This window comes from Salmo salar, chromosome ssa01 (genome assembly GCF_905237065.1).
Source record: "Salmo salar chromosome ssa01, Ssal_v3.1, whole genome shotgun sequence".
NCBI lineage: Eukaryota > Metazoa > Chordata > Actinopteri > Salmoniformes > Salmonidae > Salmo > Salmo salar.
The window spans coordinates 161,456,695-161,473,275 of record NC_059442.1 but is presented as its reverse complement, the minus strand read 5'-3'; the positions used below and the strand labels follow the sequence as shown (position 1 = coordinate 161,473,275).

At 46.5% G+C, this 16,581-nt stretch overlaps 1 protein-coding gene and 1 long non-coding RNA gene across 7 annotated transcripts in view; one reads left to right on the top strand and one right to left on the bottom strand.

Annotated features, from left to right (window-relative positions):
- LOC106570966 (nuclear receptor subfamily 6 group A member 1-A) overlaps positions 1–16,581 on the top strand; it is a 185,257-nt gene that overhangs the window by 83,760 nt on the left and 84,916 nt on the right. The gene's annotated exons all lie outside the window — the stretch shown is intronic.
- Positions 4,338–6,877, bottom strand: LOC123726233 (uncharacterized). Its single transcript, XR_006758601.1, has 2 exons — positions 6,063–6,877; positions 4,338–5,312 (listed from the first exon to the last, which is right to left on the bottom strand). It is a non-coding gene; the product is annotated as an uncharacterized lncRNA (long non-coding RNA).

The window sequence follows — 16,581 nt, the reverse complement described above, 5'->3', positions numbered from 1 at the left end:
CCATAATTGACCCTGATATTCAGTGAACAGAAAAATGCCTGTAAAATGGCTCGTTCATTTTTTAACACAGGAGCCCGTAACTGCTGCGGTGAAAATATTTACGTTTTTCTCATATATGTACAGTGAAATATACATATACAGTCTGTGGTGATGGGAGCATATATAATATTAACAGGTTAGACTTAGTCGAAATTGAGTCCCGGAATATGTATTGATGAAATAAATATTTATTGATAATTAATTGGGGTTCTATTAAATTGCAGCGGTTAGATAATACTTGTTTGAGCAAAGTTTAGATTTGTTATGAACGAACCAACGTTTAGACAATGGCGTCTGTTCATTTCTCATGTCTATATGAAAATGCGCCATTGAAGTAGGTGTCGCAGTGATTCTCCGCGCTACAACAAAATGGTGGCACATATTTCCATGGACAAGACAACGATGACAACGGGCCAGATGCCCATCCTTTCCAGAGATAGAAAAAACAAATGCACGGATTTGACACAATATGTCATCGCGCTGTCAACATCTCCCAAGTTCATATTTCGCCTCACGGTCGATCAAATCCAAAACTGTAATCTGCGAGCAAGTGTTAACTGAGTAGTGATGCGCTTTTCACAATTTAATTATCTTCCAGTACAGGACGAGAGCACGCCTTTTCTTTTGTGTCAAAATAATTTCCACGCCTACGTAAAACAAGATTCGCCACCCCTCCGTCTTTGTTTCATTGTGTTAATAATTTTCACGCTGCCAGTTGTCCTTTGCAATATTTATTCAAATACATTTTTACTGACAAGGGATGCCACTTTCACTTTAGAAATCAACAGCCTATATTTTGTCCAGACATCCAATTTCCCCCAAAATGTTCTCGAAACTCAATTTAATCTTCCGAGAACCTGTCGCCTGTCTTAATCATTACTAGTCCCATCCGGACCCTATATTTAGTTTTTAGGATTTTGTTTGCTTTGCACTGTGGCTGTAGTTATTTTACTTCACGGTGTGGCTGTAGTTATGCTGTAGTTATTTTACTTCACGGTGTGGCTGTAGTTATTTTACTCCACGGTGTGGCTGTAGTTATTTTACTCCACGGTGTGGCTGTAGTTATTTTACTCCACGGTGTGGCTGTAGTTATTTTACTCCACGGTGTGGCTGTAGTTATTTTACTCCACGGTGTGGCTGTAGTTATTTTACTCCACGGTGTGGCTGTAGTTATTTTACTCCACGGTGTGGCTGTAGTTATTTTACTCCACGGTGTGGCTGTAGTTATTTTATTCCACGGTGTGGCTGTAGTTATTTTACTTCGCGGTGTGGCTGTATATAGTTCTCAGGAGCGAGACTAGGGCCTGCTCTCTGGGCATGTGGAAACAGCCTCTCCTGCCATGTCACCAAGCCTGCAGCCCCACCAAACAAACACACACCACTGACATTCTTTTACTCTTAATCACAAACACACATCACACACACGTAACGTCAGCCAGCATATCTTAACAACCAAAATTACTTCAATTCAGGGGAGCACATGGGTTTGGAAAGCTGTGAGGTTGCTAAAAAACAATACACTGAACAGAAATATAAGCACAACATGTAAAGTGTTGCTCACATGTTTCATGAGCCGAAATAAAATATCCCTGAAATTCTACATATGCACAAAAAGCTTATTTCTCAATGTTATGCATGAATTTGTATACATCCCTGTTAGTGAGCATTTCTTCTTTGCCAAGATAATCCATCCACCTGAGAGGTGTGGCATATCAAGAAGCTGATTAAACAGCATGATCATTACAAAGGTGCACCTTGTGCTGTGGACAATGAAAGGCTGCCACAGATGTGTCAAGTTTTGTGGGAGTGTGCAATTGGCATGCTGACTACAAGAATGTCCACTTGAGCTGTTGCCAGAGAATTGAATGTCAATTTCTCTACCATAAGCCACCTCCAACGTTGTTTTAGAGACTTTGTCCAACCGGCCTCACAACCGCGGACTGTGTAACCACGCCAGCCCAGGACCTCCACATCCGGCTTCTCCACCTGCGGGATCGTCTGAGGAGGGGTGGGGTAGGGGGAGAGCTGATGAGTATTTCTGTCTGTAATAAAGCCCTTTTGTGGGGAAAAACTAATTCTGATTGGCTGGGCCTGGCTGCTAAGTAGGTGGGCCTTTGTCCTCCCAGGCCTACCCATAGCTGCATCCATGCCCAGTCATGTGAAATCCACAGATTAGTGCCTAATTAACTTCTTTCAAATGACTAAATTCTTTATATGAACTGTAACTCAGTAAAATCATTGAAATCGTTGCATGTTGCATTTTATATTTTTATTCAGTATAGTTGTCAGCCATAATGGACGCTTTGACTATAGTATGTTCCCATATTTTGACACGCACATATGCTCAATTCCTTTCTCTCCCCATGCACACGCATGCCTTCTAACAAACACGTGCACGCTTTCACACACGTGCACTGTTTCACACACATACAAGCATTCCTAGTATATCACAACACTAGTCAACTAAATATCCATCCTCTCAGATAGTGCCCCCCCCCCCACACACACACCTGCCTTTGTCCATAAGCAGTGAAGCTGAACTGAGCTGACAGGCAGCAGTTAAGGTTGGTGCCGTGGCTCCATTCTCCCAACTGCAGGAGATGGCCGCAGATAAGGTCTTTGACGCAGAGACAAGTTCAAGTAGTTAAGTTACTCTAGCTACATTCTCGACCTCGCAAAGCCGTCGGAATGTTGGAGTCCCGTCGCCGACGTAGAAATGTGAATTTTGAAAACTCTAAACCTAGCGGGTTGGGCTGAAGCTGCGAGCTAGCTAGACGAACGGGGACAATAGTGCAAGATTTTTGGGGGGGTTTGTTTTTTATCATTATTTTCTCTCTTGTGGTTGTTCTTTTTATCAATGTACGTTCTAGAGATTACGACTCAATCTGGAGCCCGACAAAAGAGGCAGAGATCTCCGTAAAGTTTGACGAGCATGTCCATGGTTCCTCGCTGAAAGAGTGAGAGATAAGAAGAGAAGAGGAAGGGTTAAATGAAGATGCATGGAGAGAGATAGGGGAGAGATGGAGAGAGAGGGACTTGGAAGGACGGGGTAGCGTAAAGGAACCCTCCGAGCCCCCCCCCACGGCCTTTGAGTGTTTGTTTTTGCAGCACGTGAGTTCTTTAACGACCGTGTCATTGGCAGAGGAAGTGGTAGACAGGTTCTGAGGCTTTACGTTCGTTCTCTCCCTCGTTCTCTCTCTCCTCACACGTTTTTTACTGCACCAAATTGTCTGAAAAGGGGCCCCCAGGGGTAAGGTTCAGACAGCATGTTACCTTGGCCTGTTCCTTTTCCCCCTCCTCTTCCCGCCTCCTCTCCCTCCTTCTTTCTCTCTCTTTTTTGGTGGAGCGCCAATCTGCAAGTGGTTCATCAAAGGCAGACATTTCCTGTCCACTGCTACCCCCCCTCTTCCATCCCTGACCTCCCTCCAAAAAAACACCCACCCTCTGCACCCTAGCCCTCTAATCCCAACCCCTCTTTCCCCTCCCTCTCTCTCCCTCTCGGCGCAGGTCTGCGCTTTATGTGGGGGATGGGAGTGCATTTGGTGACTGCGTGCTAACAGATCCCCATTGTACGGCCAGCGGGCTTGAATGGCGACTGAGCCCAGTGAATTGCCTGTCTGGTTTCTATTCAAATCCAGGTAGAGGCTGGAGAGGCAGACAGGCTAGGGGGGAAGATAACAGAGGGAGGAGGGGGTAGAATGGAAGACGATAGCAAAGGCAAAGCTTAGGTACTGGGACATTTTAATGGCAGCATTTAAACAAAATGCAGGCGTCCAAAGCCCTCTTCTCCTCCCTCATAAAGTAGAGCGAGAAAAAAAGCCTCCCTCCTGGCTTGCTGTTTGGCTGGCTGCCCCTCTGTTGGCCCTGTCAGCAGTCAGTTCATCACAAATATCAGCAGGTCCTTGCCAACAGCGCTTTACTGAGTGTGTGCGAAAACCCCTTGGAGCAGCGGTAGCACCAAGCGAGTTTCTCTGCAACATTGACTCTGTCTGCTCTGATTGATCCGGTCCTTTACTTGTTTCCTTTTTAGCTACTGGTGTTGGGATTTGAATCACATTTGAGCAGAAACATGGTATTTGTCTCAGCTTCCCAGCTTCCTCTTAACTCAAGTTGACCGATGCAGTTATTTAACCCTATCAGTCCTGAGATCCCAGCTAAAATCGGCTTTTCATTTATCTGACTTTCATTTATCTGAATGTCCAGGGCATAAATTGAGCCTCACAAGGAAGTGTTTTACCATGTTTTGTTCAGGACAACCAGGGCTACAAGTAGAACACACAACTATTTGACATAAACAGTTGCATTCATGGGTTTTATTGACAAATGTCAATACAAGAAATGAAGGTCTGCCAAAGCACAAATATATAATTAATATATATATATGTTTGGAGTTCGTGACAGTAACTATTTGAGCTCATTACAGTATAATAGACACTATGTTCTATGATTTTCTATATAGAAGAACTTCTTACTGTCTTACGACTCTTGTATGGCTTGTGAACATCAGAGAGCAAAACATGTTACATGTGCGTGTTCGTTAGAGTCTCAGCTTTTCATAGATGATAACCTTTAAGAGCTCAAACCATTCTGACTCTATAGACATTTTTGTAAAGAAAAATAGACCCAGGCCCCGTCGGGATCCGCCCTTGTCTTACAAACACCGCTCTTTAATCACACAGGCTAATGGTTGGTACCAACGGATGCAGAAGAGATAGAATCCAATGGTACAACCCAGAAGTATGTAGCTCAAACACACAATGTTTAATCACGCCTGCGTTGCGGTGGGACTCATTGGGTTAAAGAAGTGGTCATGTTTAGTTTTTTTTTCGTAATGGGAAGGAGAGGTACGAATATTGGATTCAATGTCCACAAAATGTGACTTCTGTATGAGTGTTGTTTGGTCTCCCACATACAAAAATACTTGAATGGGGCTTGTAAATCGTCTATGCTTGCTGCCCGGGCGGTTTATATTTAAAAGCGAGTTATATTGTCATTTGTGTTGGAGAGAAGGAAAAAAACTACACAAAAAAACGGTCAGACGACGCATTTCCTGTCACTCGACACATTCCAACACCCCCTCCTTCCTGAAACCAAAACCTTGTCCCACCCTCCCTACTTTCATTATAGCTGCATTTCTTTTCCTTGTCTTTTTTGGGAAGAAGTCTTTCCTCACATTTTGCTGTGTTGCAGTTTTTCTTCACTGTTCCTCACAAAGTTGCCGGCCGGCCACTTTTTTTTCCAATGTGGAGTAGAGAGAGTGTGGATTAAATGTTCTGCAAAAAAAATGGAAACAAAAGTATACTAACGTCTTTCTGCGTTTCGCACCTCGCTCAGAACCCCCCCCCCCTCACGTCTTATCCAGTCCCTGCCCTAATGACCCACGTCCTCTGTTCCCTCCTCACCCCCCCGTCCCCCCATCTTATCCAGTGGCCTGTTTGGCTGGGTTGGGGGCAGAGGGCCCCCTGCTTTTGTCCACTGTCTAGCCCAGTTCCTCCCTCACCCCTCACCCTCCTTTTTCCCAGTGACTAGGAGCGCCCAGAAGAGCTAAGCCGTGCCGGGCTCTCCACTCCAACCCCCCCTCCTCAACAACTCCCATAGTCTCACCCCGACGACCCCCTTCTCCATGCTCTCTCTCTCCGTGGAAAGAAAAACAGCTTTTCTGGGCAGAAAAATCCCCCTCCCTCCACCCACCTGTGCTAACGGATTTGCCGGTGACAATGTCCGTGGTTTAGCAGTACATAGCGATGACAATAAACAGCCTCACCCTGTTGCCGGTGCCAGGGACTAACTACTAATTACAAAGTAGACCCTCTCCGGTTGAACATAACCTTAACCCCAAATTGTTTTGGAACCGACAAGCACACTTGGGCATGAAGCTGGTCTAAAATGAAACTGCAGAAGTGGAATTGAACTGAACATAGGGAGCAGGAGAGGGAAACATGCTCAGGAGAGTTAGTCATAGCACAGCACATCACCATTGCACACAGTGGACAGGAAGAGAAAATGACAAATGTTCTGCTTACCCAAACAAAGAGAGAAGTAAGTCCCGTGAACTTCTCCCGCGTCACACAGGAAGCCATGCTTGAGAAAGGAGGGTAATCTGTCAAGAAATCATATAAGCGGGGGAAGGAAATACACAAAGAGGGAAAAATTGGACCAAAAAAACACGGGGCACCATTGAGCAGAGGATGACTTCCATTAAATGTGGTCTGGTGGAGAAGAAAAAGTTGGACTGGAAATGAGAGGAATGGGAGTGTTTTCTCCCTCCCTCCCCTCTCTCGCTCTTTCTCTGCCTGTCTCCCTCCCTCATTCTGACCTCCTGTTCACACGTTCTCTGGCTTCCCCAACAGGAATCGTTTAGTTCTGTTCAGTTCTGTCCGTGGATAATCAGCAGATCGAGAGAAAAAAATGGAAAAAGAACATGCAGTCACACACACACACACACACACACACACACACACACACACACACACACACACACACACACACACACATAACGTCTAACCAGGTTAGACATTAGACAAGGAATTGAACAGCTCCATGCTTCCACCCAGCCTCCTCCTCTGTCCCACTTGAAATTAGCTATATATGACCCAGTTGATGGACAGAAGCATATTCAGTCACATGGACCGGAGGGACACTTCCCATTGGCTGAGTCCCCGGCAGCCTGGGGCTGGGGCCCTCCTATTGGCTGAAGCAGGGATCATTGAAACACGAGTCCCTCACCATTCACAAGCTGCAGAGCTGGGCAGGGTCACTGTTTGGGTGTCAGGCTGCTGCTTGCGATCTGGAGGATGTAAAAAGACACTGCTCTTCTCTGCTACTCAACACTGGAGATCTGAAAATGTGGGCTTGTGTTTAGATGGATGTGTGTGTACGTGTGTGTGCCTATTGAATGTGTGTATAGTAAAGTAGATAAAACTGTGGCTGTGTTTAATGTCCAAGTGTGTGTGTGTGTGTGTGTGTGTGTGTGTGTGTGTATCCATTTCCATGGGGAAAGATGGAGGGGGGGAAGCAGGCTAGCTGATGATTGCATTGTGGCTCCTGGCAGTCAAATGGTTGTGTTTCGCCCCGCTGTGCCTCCCACTGGGTGCAGGACTGGGGAGTATACAGTATGGGCACGGACACACACACACACACACACACACACACACAAACAATAGAAGTAAAGACCTCAACTGCAGCCTCAGCGCTCAGGGAAAAGGCTTGACGTCTGTTTGCCGAGCATACGAGACTCTCACAATAGTGTTGGTGAGCTGTGTGATGCCATACATACGGTCTGCAATTCATTTGTTATGTCAGTGAATATGAGTTTCATACCTGTTTGTGGGGTAGAACGTACGGGAAACAAACACATCTTGGTATTTGACACCAGTATAATTGTAATTTTATATTTCACGCTCGCATTAGTTCCGGTCTACTCAAAGTGCGGACTCGTACAGAGTCATACGTAAGTGATTTCTTTTCATAATTCACTTTTTGTCTATAGACACATTTATAAGATGAATTATTTGCAGAGGACACCTTGAGAGAATGCAAAATTGTGTTTGTTTGATGGTCTCCTCATTGCCAGCATTGTAAATGAGCAGAGTGCATGCTTGCGTATGACTGCAGCAACACAAGATGCGTGTTTGAGGAGTGTTATATTAATTTGACAGCGTTGCTCAAGTTGCTTGTTAGTCACGCTGAGGCTAACGGCATGTGACGGCGGGATTGTGCTGTCATGGCATTCTGGGCTGTTCCACGCCATTCTGTTCCTACTCTAACGCCTGGCCACTCGGCTCCGCTGTTCAATGTTGCAACTGCCGAGTCAGTTTGTGTAGAAATAGCATAGAAATAGAATGCTGGGGCAGAACACGGTTCTCGACTTTAATGAGGTGTCTATGCAGAGCGATGCGCTTTCTGACGTGCCACATGGGATTGAACTAGGCCCTTTGTGTGCTTGACTTATCATGTCTGTTCAGGGCGGCTTCACTTCCTATCTCTAGCTCTAGCTCTAGCGCCATCCCAGTGCCTTGGCCGGAGGCAGAGATGGGTGCCAAATGCTCTTTTTCACACTTGATCCCATCAGAGAGACCTGAATAAGACGTCTCTCTCAGCTCGTTGCTCTGCAATGGCATGCCATGATCAGATCTTATAACTAAGTGAGGACAAGATGGAGCGAGGACAGGACAGAGCGAGGAGAGGACAGGGAGAGAAAAGGAGAGGAGTGAGAGAGGACAGGATATAGAGAGAAGATATGGAGGGACAAGAAGTTGAATCGAGAGCAAAGGAAATGGCTTAAAGAGGGATGGAGGGGACAGTGGCTAAAAGAGAGGGAAAGAAATTGACAGAAGCCTAGGAGAGATGTCAGGTTGATGAGAGGATAGGACGGTAATCCCTCAATGCTTCGGATAAACCAAATCAATCGCTTTTAAAGTCATGTTAATCATCTTTGAACAGGTTTTTATCAGCTGCCTCTGGGGAATCTGAGGAATTACTGTTTTAAATCCATGATGAATGAAATGGTAACAAACACGATCATTGTCCCGAAACACAAACAACACATGGTACGGACATCAGAGGAGATTCTGTCATAATTAGAGAATTTAAGCAGTTTTGTGTGTTTAATACTTTACTTTATGCAGATTTGTAACGGGTGATTTTGTCAATATTTCCCTCCACACATTTTTTGTTTTTTTTTGTTTTGAAGAATTTCTCAACTTTTATCAGGCATAGCAAGGAAACACCTCTGTGAGGTCCTGTGCTTTGGGTCATTGAGTTCAGCAGTCTAAAGAAACCAGGCGTTTGACCCGAGGGTTGGGGGGTCAAATACTCTGATGCTGGTGTTACTTAGCCTAGATCACATCATGTCATGTGAACTGCGCTGTGAAATTAGCTACAAGCGTTCTCTACTTAACCAAGTGAAAATCACTAATGAAACAACTTTGTCCATACATTTGCTCCTCCAAGTCCTTCCCTCTATTTCTATGTCACAGGAAAGTCAAGAGAGGACGATAGGGGAGGAAACGAAGAAACAATTAGAATGTGCTCAGAAGAAATGAGACACCATTGTCGAATGTGTGTGATTGGTAGCCTGCGTAAAACTGGAATGTCCATGACAAATTTCCCTTCCAGGACAATAAAGTTAATCTTATTATCTTTAAACCTTATTATCTTATCAACATTATTATCATCTTATAAACAAGTAGTTAATTTGCTAATTGAAAGAATTCTCAATGTTGGGTTATCTGTGGAGGGGAGAAAGAGGTTTGTGCAGGTTTTGCTGTGTCAAATGAATATTGTTATGTAGAGCGAGAAGCAGCCGCTGTTTAGAACAAGGTCACACTCCATATTTAATGCTCCGGTAACGATGGCATACTTCATTTAGTTTTATTTCAACATTAGGGAAAACCCACATTTGGAGAAAGAGCTGACTGTTATCAAACCCACTATAGAACAGTGAAGGGGCATTTTCCCCTGTTCATTTTCTCTTAGTTCTTTCTCTTTCCTTATTTCATTGACTCTGTCAAACGATGCCTACCGTGTAATGTTTGTATATAATTTCATGCTTTCTGAACGCGACAGACAACTCTGCCTCCTGAGTTAGCAGGATGCAGAGGTTAGACACTAGCCAGCTCCCCTGTAGAGTTTGGCATAACAAATTGTCCCAGTCCTGCAAAACAACATCTCGCCACAATCTACCCCAGCTGCAGCATAACCCAACAATGACCATATTTTGAGTCTCCATTTTCCATGTATTCCACCCATTCTCCATTTTCCATGTATTCCACCCATTCTCCATTTCTGCCTGCTGGAAGTAACTTACTTTAACTTTTCTGAATCTGAGTGGATTGATGCTCTGTCGGGTTAGAGTGGATTCATACTCTGTATGGAAGTATATCTGTGAGTATGTGAGTGAGACATAGAGGGAGTGGCTTTGAGATGGAGAGGTTGGGGCGAGAGAGGTTTTGTGAGATGGAGAGGGTGGGGGGCGAGAGAGGTCTTGTTAGATGGTGAGGGTGGGGGCGAGAGAGGTTTTGTGAGATGGAGAGGTTGGGGGCGAGAGAGGTCTTGTGAGATGGAGAGGGTGGGGGCGAGAGAGGTCTTGTGACATGGAGAGGTTGGGGGCGAGAGAGGTCTTGTGAGATAGAGAGGTTGGGGCGAGAGAGGTCTTGTGAGATGGAGAGGGTGGGGGCGAGAGAGGTCTTGTGAGATGGAGAGGGTGGGGGCGAGAGAGGTCTTGTGAGATGGAGAGGGTGGGGGGCGAGAGAGGTCTTGTGAGATGGAGAGGGTGGGGGCGAGAGAGGTCTTGTGAGATGGAGAGGGTGGGGGCGAGAGAGGTCTTGTGAGATGGAGAGGGTGGGGCGAGAGAGGTTTTGTGAGATGGAGAGGGTGGGGGCGAGAGAGGTTTTGTGAGATGGAGAGGGTGGGGGCGAGAGAGGTCTTGTGACATGGAGAGGGTGGGGGGCGAGAGAGGTCTTGTGAGATGGAGAGGGTGGGGGGCGAGAGAGGTTTTGTGAGATGGAGAGGGTGGGGGCGAGAGAGGTCTTGTGAGATGGAGAGGTTGGGGCGAGAGAGGTTTTGTGAGATGGAGAGGGTGGGGGGCGAGAGAGGTTTTGTGAGATGGAGAGGGTGGGGGCGAGAGAGGTTTTGTGAGATGGAGAGGGTGGGGGGCGAGAGAGGTCTTGTGAGATGGAGAGGGTGGGGGGCGAGAGAGGTCTTGTGAGATGGAGAGGGTGGGGGGCGAGAGAGGTCTTGTGAGATGGAGAGGGTGGGGGGTGAGAGAGGTCTTGTGAGATGGAGAGGGTGGGGGGCGAGAGAGGTTTTGTGAGATGGAGAGGGTGGGGGCGAGAGAGGTTTTGTGAGATGGAGAGGGTGGGGGCGAGAGAGGTCTTGTGAGATGGAGAGGGTGGGGGCGAGAGAGGTCTTGTGAGATGGAGAGGGTGGGGGCGAGAGAGGTCTTGTGAGATGGAGAGGGTGGGGGGTGAGAGAGGTCTTGTGAGATGGAGAGGGTGGGGGCGAGAGAGGTCTTGTGAGATGGAGAGGGTGGGGGCGAGAGAGGTCTTGTGAGATGGAGAGGGTGGGGGCGAGAGAGGTCTTGTGAGATGGGGAGGGTGGGGGACGAGAGAGGTCTTGTGAGATGGAGAGGGTGGGGGGCGAGAGAGGTCTTGTGAGATGGAGAGGGTGGGGGACGAGAGAGGTGGGGAGACCGGAAGATGGATTGAAAAGAGAGGTGGGGAGACCGGAAGATGGATTGAAAAGAGAGGTGGGGAGACCGGGAGATGGATTGAAAAGAGAGGTGGGGAGACCGGGAGATGGATTGAAAAGAGAGGTGGGGAGACCGGGAGATGGATTGAAAAGAGAGGTGGGGAGACCGGATTTGAAAAGAGAGGTGGGGAGACCGGAAGATGGATTGAAAAGAGAGGTGGGGAGACCGGGAGATGGATTGAAAAGAGAGGTCGGGAGACCGGGAGATGGATTGAAAAGAGAGGTGGGGAGACCGGGAGATGGATTGAAAAGAGAGGTGGGGAGACCGGGAGATGGATTGAAAAGAGAGGTGGGGAGACCGGGAGATGGATTGAAAAGAGAGGTGGGGAGACCGGAAGATGGATTGAAAAGAGAGGTGCGGAGACCGGAAGATGGATTGAAAAGAGAGTGCGAGACCGGAAGATGGATTGAAAAGAGAGTGCGAGACCGGGAGATGGATTGAAAAGAGAGGTGCGGAGACCGGGAGATGGATTGAAAAGAGAGTGCGAGACCGGGAGATGGATTGAAAAGAGAGTGCGAGACCGGGAGAACCTCACGAGACACCATTTGAACCTGTTGAACCATAGATTTAGATACAATGATGTGATTTCTGTCTCATTTTCTTCTTCACTAGTATAATTCATTGTCTGATCCTTACTGATGACCCAGTGTGATTCTGTCTTAACCCATTGGATACTTTAAAATTGCTGGCCTGGTTTGACCTTCCAGAGAGAGAGACTTTAACACTCTCTTTCTTCTCTTCAGCGGCACTTGGTTCTGTCACAGGCCCGGCTTATAAAACGGTCCTGTCTGCTCAACAGCCATTCAATCATGGGCAGAGGAAGCCACACATGAAGGGGAGGAGGGAAATAAAAAATGACCTGGGATATGTAACTGGGGTGAGAAGGAGAGGAGTTGCGCCAGGTCTGAGATCAGATGATAGATTAGTGGGTGATATATGGCTCAGTGGCTGGAGGGAGAGTGGGAACTGCTTCCAGATGAGGGGAGGGAGGGAAGTGGAGAGGGTGTGTCAGAGGCTATCTTGGGGCTCGCGCCAGCGCCTCCAGGGCTCTTCAACTAAGACTGGAGGATTTTGCCGGGTTGGCTGGTATTAGCTAGGTGTTCTTTTATCCTTCTGTTTTTTTGTGTTGAGGGGAGCAAGTTTAATAGGCTGGAGGGAGAGAGTCTGCGACAGATCATTCGTACTCTCATTTTCTCCTCCCTCGCTCTTGGCAGCAGCCACTCCCAGCCCCAAATGAAAGCCACATGTTCCCAGTTAACGGCATGGCTGCGGCCATCTCCCTCCCTCCCTCCTTCCCTTCACCCTTCACTCCATCCTTCCTTGTTCCCTCTCTCTCCACCTGCTGAGGCCACAGCCCACCCTGAGTGACTTCGAGTGAAGGAGAGAGAGAGCAAGAGGGTGAGAAATGCAGGGGATAGAGGGATGAAAGAGGAATGAAGGGGAGGGTCACCCATCCCTCTGTTGAAGTAGATTAAATTAGTAGATACGTTAGTGATTAAAGACAGAGAGCAGTGATGGGGGTAATTAATAGATTACTATTCATTCTAATGGATAGAATTGGTGATATATTGGTATTCATTGGCAGACAGTAATTCCAGTGCACCAGTCCTCACTGCTAGTAGATGGAGGTGATCTACTGGATCCCACCGCTGCCACCAGATTTAATGCGACCTGCTTCTCTTTAAAAGCCTCTTGGGTTGCAGCCAATGATTTATATGTTCACTAGATAACTGACAGGGGGCGGTGTTTTGAATCCACCGTGCCTCCATCTTGCCACTCCCCCAACATTGTAAAAAATATTATAGAAATGCTATAGAAAAAAGCTATAGAAATGCATGTATTAATGTCTACATTTGTTTTCGCCAAGGTTATTCTATTACAGACACCTTAATGCATACTTTTAAATTATATTATGTGAGCTAAACATAAAAAATAAATAAATGAAAAATGTATAAAAACTTCGAGATTTTCTGGTAGTTTCGTATACTTTTTAGCCAGTAGTTCTGAAAGTAGCACTCACGAGCCAAAAGTGGTTCCCGAAAGTTGCGTACTACATCATATACTGTATGTTCAGATATGTGCACCATGTCATTGCTCTCTCTCTGCTGTGTCCACTCAGCTGTTGGGCCCACCCTGCAACCTCATTGGAAAACGCTGGGTAGGCTTCTTGTTAGCTGTCACTCAAATCCGAGGGACTGAAGCTCATTGGCTAGAACTCGAATTGCACAGTTTTAAGAAAAGTCGCTTTCAAAATAGGGATTTTGTGTCTAATTGAGGTAAAACGGTTATTCTGCTCATAGATTATGCATGCATAAAAACTACACATTGACATGTCCCCACTACAACACAAAAATACTTAAATACATGTAATTGAAATACTGTAGAATTCCATTCATTCCTCTGGTGAGTGCCAATATGGCTGACAGGTGGCTTCTCTCTCTCTCTCTCTCTCTCTCCCTTCAATACCTTTGTTTTCATTCCTCTTTATTACTCTTTATCTCTTTATCTCTCTTTATCCCTGCCTCTCAAGTCCCTTCATTTACATCTGTATCTTCTAGTCCCTTCCTTTACAGCTCTATCTTCTAGGCCCTTCCTTTACAGCTCTATCTTCTAGTCCCTTCCTTTATTTTTTCTTTATTCTCCCTCTATTTCCCACTTCTCCCTCCCTCTCTTTCTTTCTTTCTTTCTCTCAAGTCCCTTCATTTACATCTGTATCTTCTACTCCCTTCCTTTACAGCTCTATCTTCTAGTCCCTTCCTTTACAGCTCTATCTTCTAGTCCCTTCCTTTACAGCTCTATCTTCCAGTCCCTTCCTTTACAGCTCTATCTTCTAGTCCCTTCCTTTACAGCTCTATCTTCTAGTCCCTTCCTTTACAGCTCTATCTTCTAGTCCCTTCCTTTACAGCTCTATCTTCTAGTCCCTTCCTTTACAGCTCTATCTTCTAGTCCCTTCCTTTACAGCTCTATCTTCTAGTCCCTTCCTTTACAGCTCTATCTTCTACTCCCTTCCTTTACAGCTCTATCTTCTAGTCCCTTCCTTTACAGCTCTATCTTCTAGTCCCTTCCTTTACAGCTCTATCTTCCAGTCCCTTCCTTTACAGCTCTATCTTCTAGTCCCTTCCTTTACAGCTCTATCTTCTAGTCCCTTCCTTTACAGCTCTATCTTCTAGTCCCTTCCTTTACAGCTCTATCTTCTAGTCCCTTCCTTTACAGCTCTATCTTCTAGTCCCTTCCTTTACAGCTCTATCTTCTAGTCCCTTCCTTTACAGCTCTATCTTCTAGTCCCTTCCTTTACAGCTCTATCTTCTAGGCCCTTCCTTTACAGCTCTATCTTCTAGGCCCTTCCTTTACAGCTCTATCTTCTAGGCCCTTCCTTTACAGCTCTATCTTCTAGTCCCTTCCTTTACAGCTCTATCTTCTAGTCCCTTCCTTTACAGCTCTATCTTCTAGTCCCTTCCTTTACAGCTCTATCTTCTAGTCCCTTCCTTTACAGCTCTATCTTCTAGTCCCTTCCTTTACAGCTCTATCTTCTAGTCCCTTCCTTTACAGCTCTATCTTCTAGTCCCTTCCTTTACAGCTCTATCTTCTAGGCCCTTCCTTTACAGCTCTATCTTCTAGGCCCTTCCTTTATTTTTTCTTTATTCTCCCTCTATTTCCCACTTCTCCCTCCCTCTCTTTCTTTCTTTCTCGCCCTCTTTCTTAACTCTATTTCTCTCTCCCCCTTCCTCTCTCATCATTCTATTTCTCTCTCTACATGCCTACTGGCTCTTCTAGGCTCTCCCTGGCATGAACACTGATGTCCAGTGACACTCCAACTGAAGCCTGCTAAACCCCTCTGGTCACACTGTCCCGATCTATAACTAGCTGTGTGTGTGTGTGTGTGTGTGTGTGTGTGTGTGTGTGTGTGTGTGTGTGTGTGTGTGTGTGTGTCATATGGATAATATTATACAAACATAAATGTATTTTTGGTTGCTCATACTGGTGATTGTATGTTTGCGTGCTGCCCTGATTGCGCACGTGGTGTTTGTGTGTGTGAGCGTTGCTTGTCTCTCTGTAGAAGTCTGGTCAAAGCCACAAGACGTGTTCTTTATGCCTTTACCCCCTGGAGAGGTGACAATACTCTTATGTCAGCTATGTCTGTCCCCGTCCCGGTCTCTGTCCCGGTTTCTGTCCCCATCCCCGTCTCTTTCCCCGTGTATGTCTCTTTCCCCGTGTATGTCACAGTGTACAAGTATTTGATTAGAATGTCCTGAATATATATGTCTCCCTGTGTGTAAGTATGTCTATGGGAACAGGAAGCTGTCATGACCCCATCCCCTCCCCCCCACACAACCTCTAACCCTTCCAGCTCATCTCCTAACCCCCCACCACACACTCACACACACCCTGCCATCCCTACTCGCCATATGTCCTGAGTGTGGCTGGAAAAGACATCCCCTTCCACTGAGCTGTAACGTCGTCTCTAATCATGCACGACATTGGGGGTATGTGCCCATCATAACCCCCCCACAACACACACACAACCACACGACGCCCCCGCACTGACACACATGCACCCTACAACCCCCAGTCCTTGGGAATTACCGCTTCTCGCTGTTTCTCTCTCCCTCACCCCCCTCTCTCTTCCCCCTCCCTCTCTTCTCTCTCCACGGCCATGGGTATAGATCTAGGTCACTGCGCAGTGCTAGCACACCGTGCCAGTATGTATCTTTAAAAAAAAAACAGCAAAATAGGACTTTTACATAACGGGGTCGATAAGTTGACGCAGATATGTGTGTGTTTGTGTTGAGGAGCACGAACCATGATGCTAGTCACGCAAATTCTGCTGCGGCCGTCCTAACCAACACCCATCAACTCCATGCGCTTGGTTTGCAAGTTTTGCGTATTGTAAACCCCCCCCCACTTCCCCCTCTAGTCCCCACCCAGTGAAGAAGGCAGGAACCCACAGTGGGTCGCCATGTTGGGAGGGTAGCGATATCGCTAGCGTTAGCCTAGCGTGCTGCAGCAGGATGGGAGGGAGGGAGGGGCAGCGGAGATTAGCTTCTCCCCTAGTCCTCTTTGAAGTCTACATAATTTTCCCCTTTGTGAGAAGGGAAAGAAGGAGAGGCGAATTCCAAACGTCTACAGCGAGGAAAATTCTTACCCAGCTCTCTCGAAAGTGGGAAGAACAAGTGCCCCAACCCACGTTATAGCCTATGATGTCATGTTTTCCAGCTAGCCAAGATGAGATGTTGGTTTGTCATTTTATTTTGTTTATACTGTTTTGTCTGTTGTTTTAGTTGCTTTGCTTA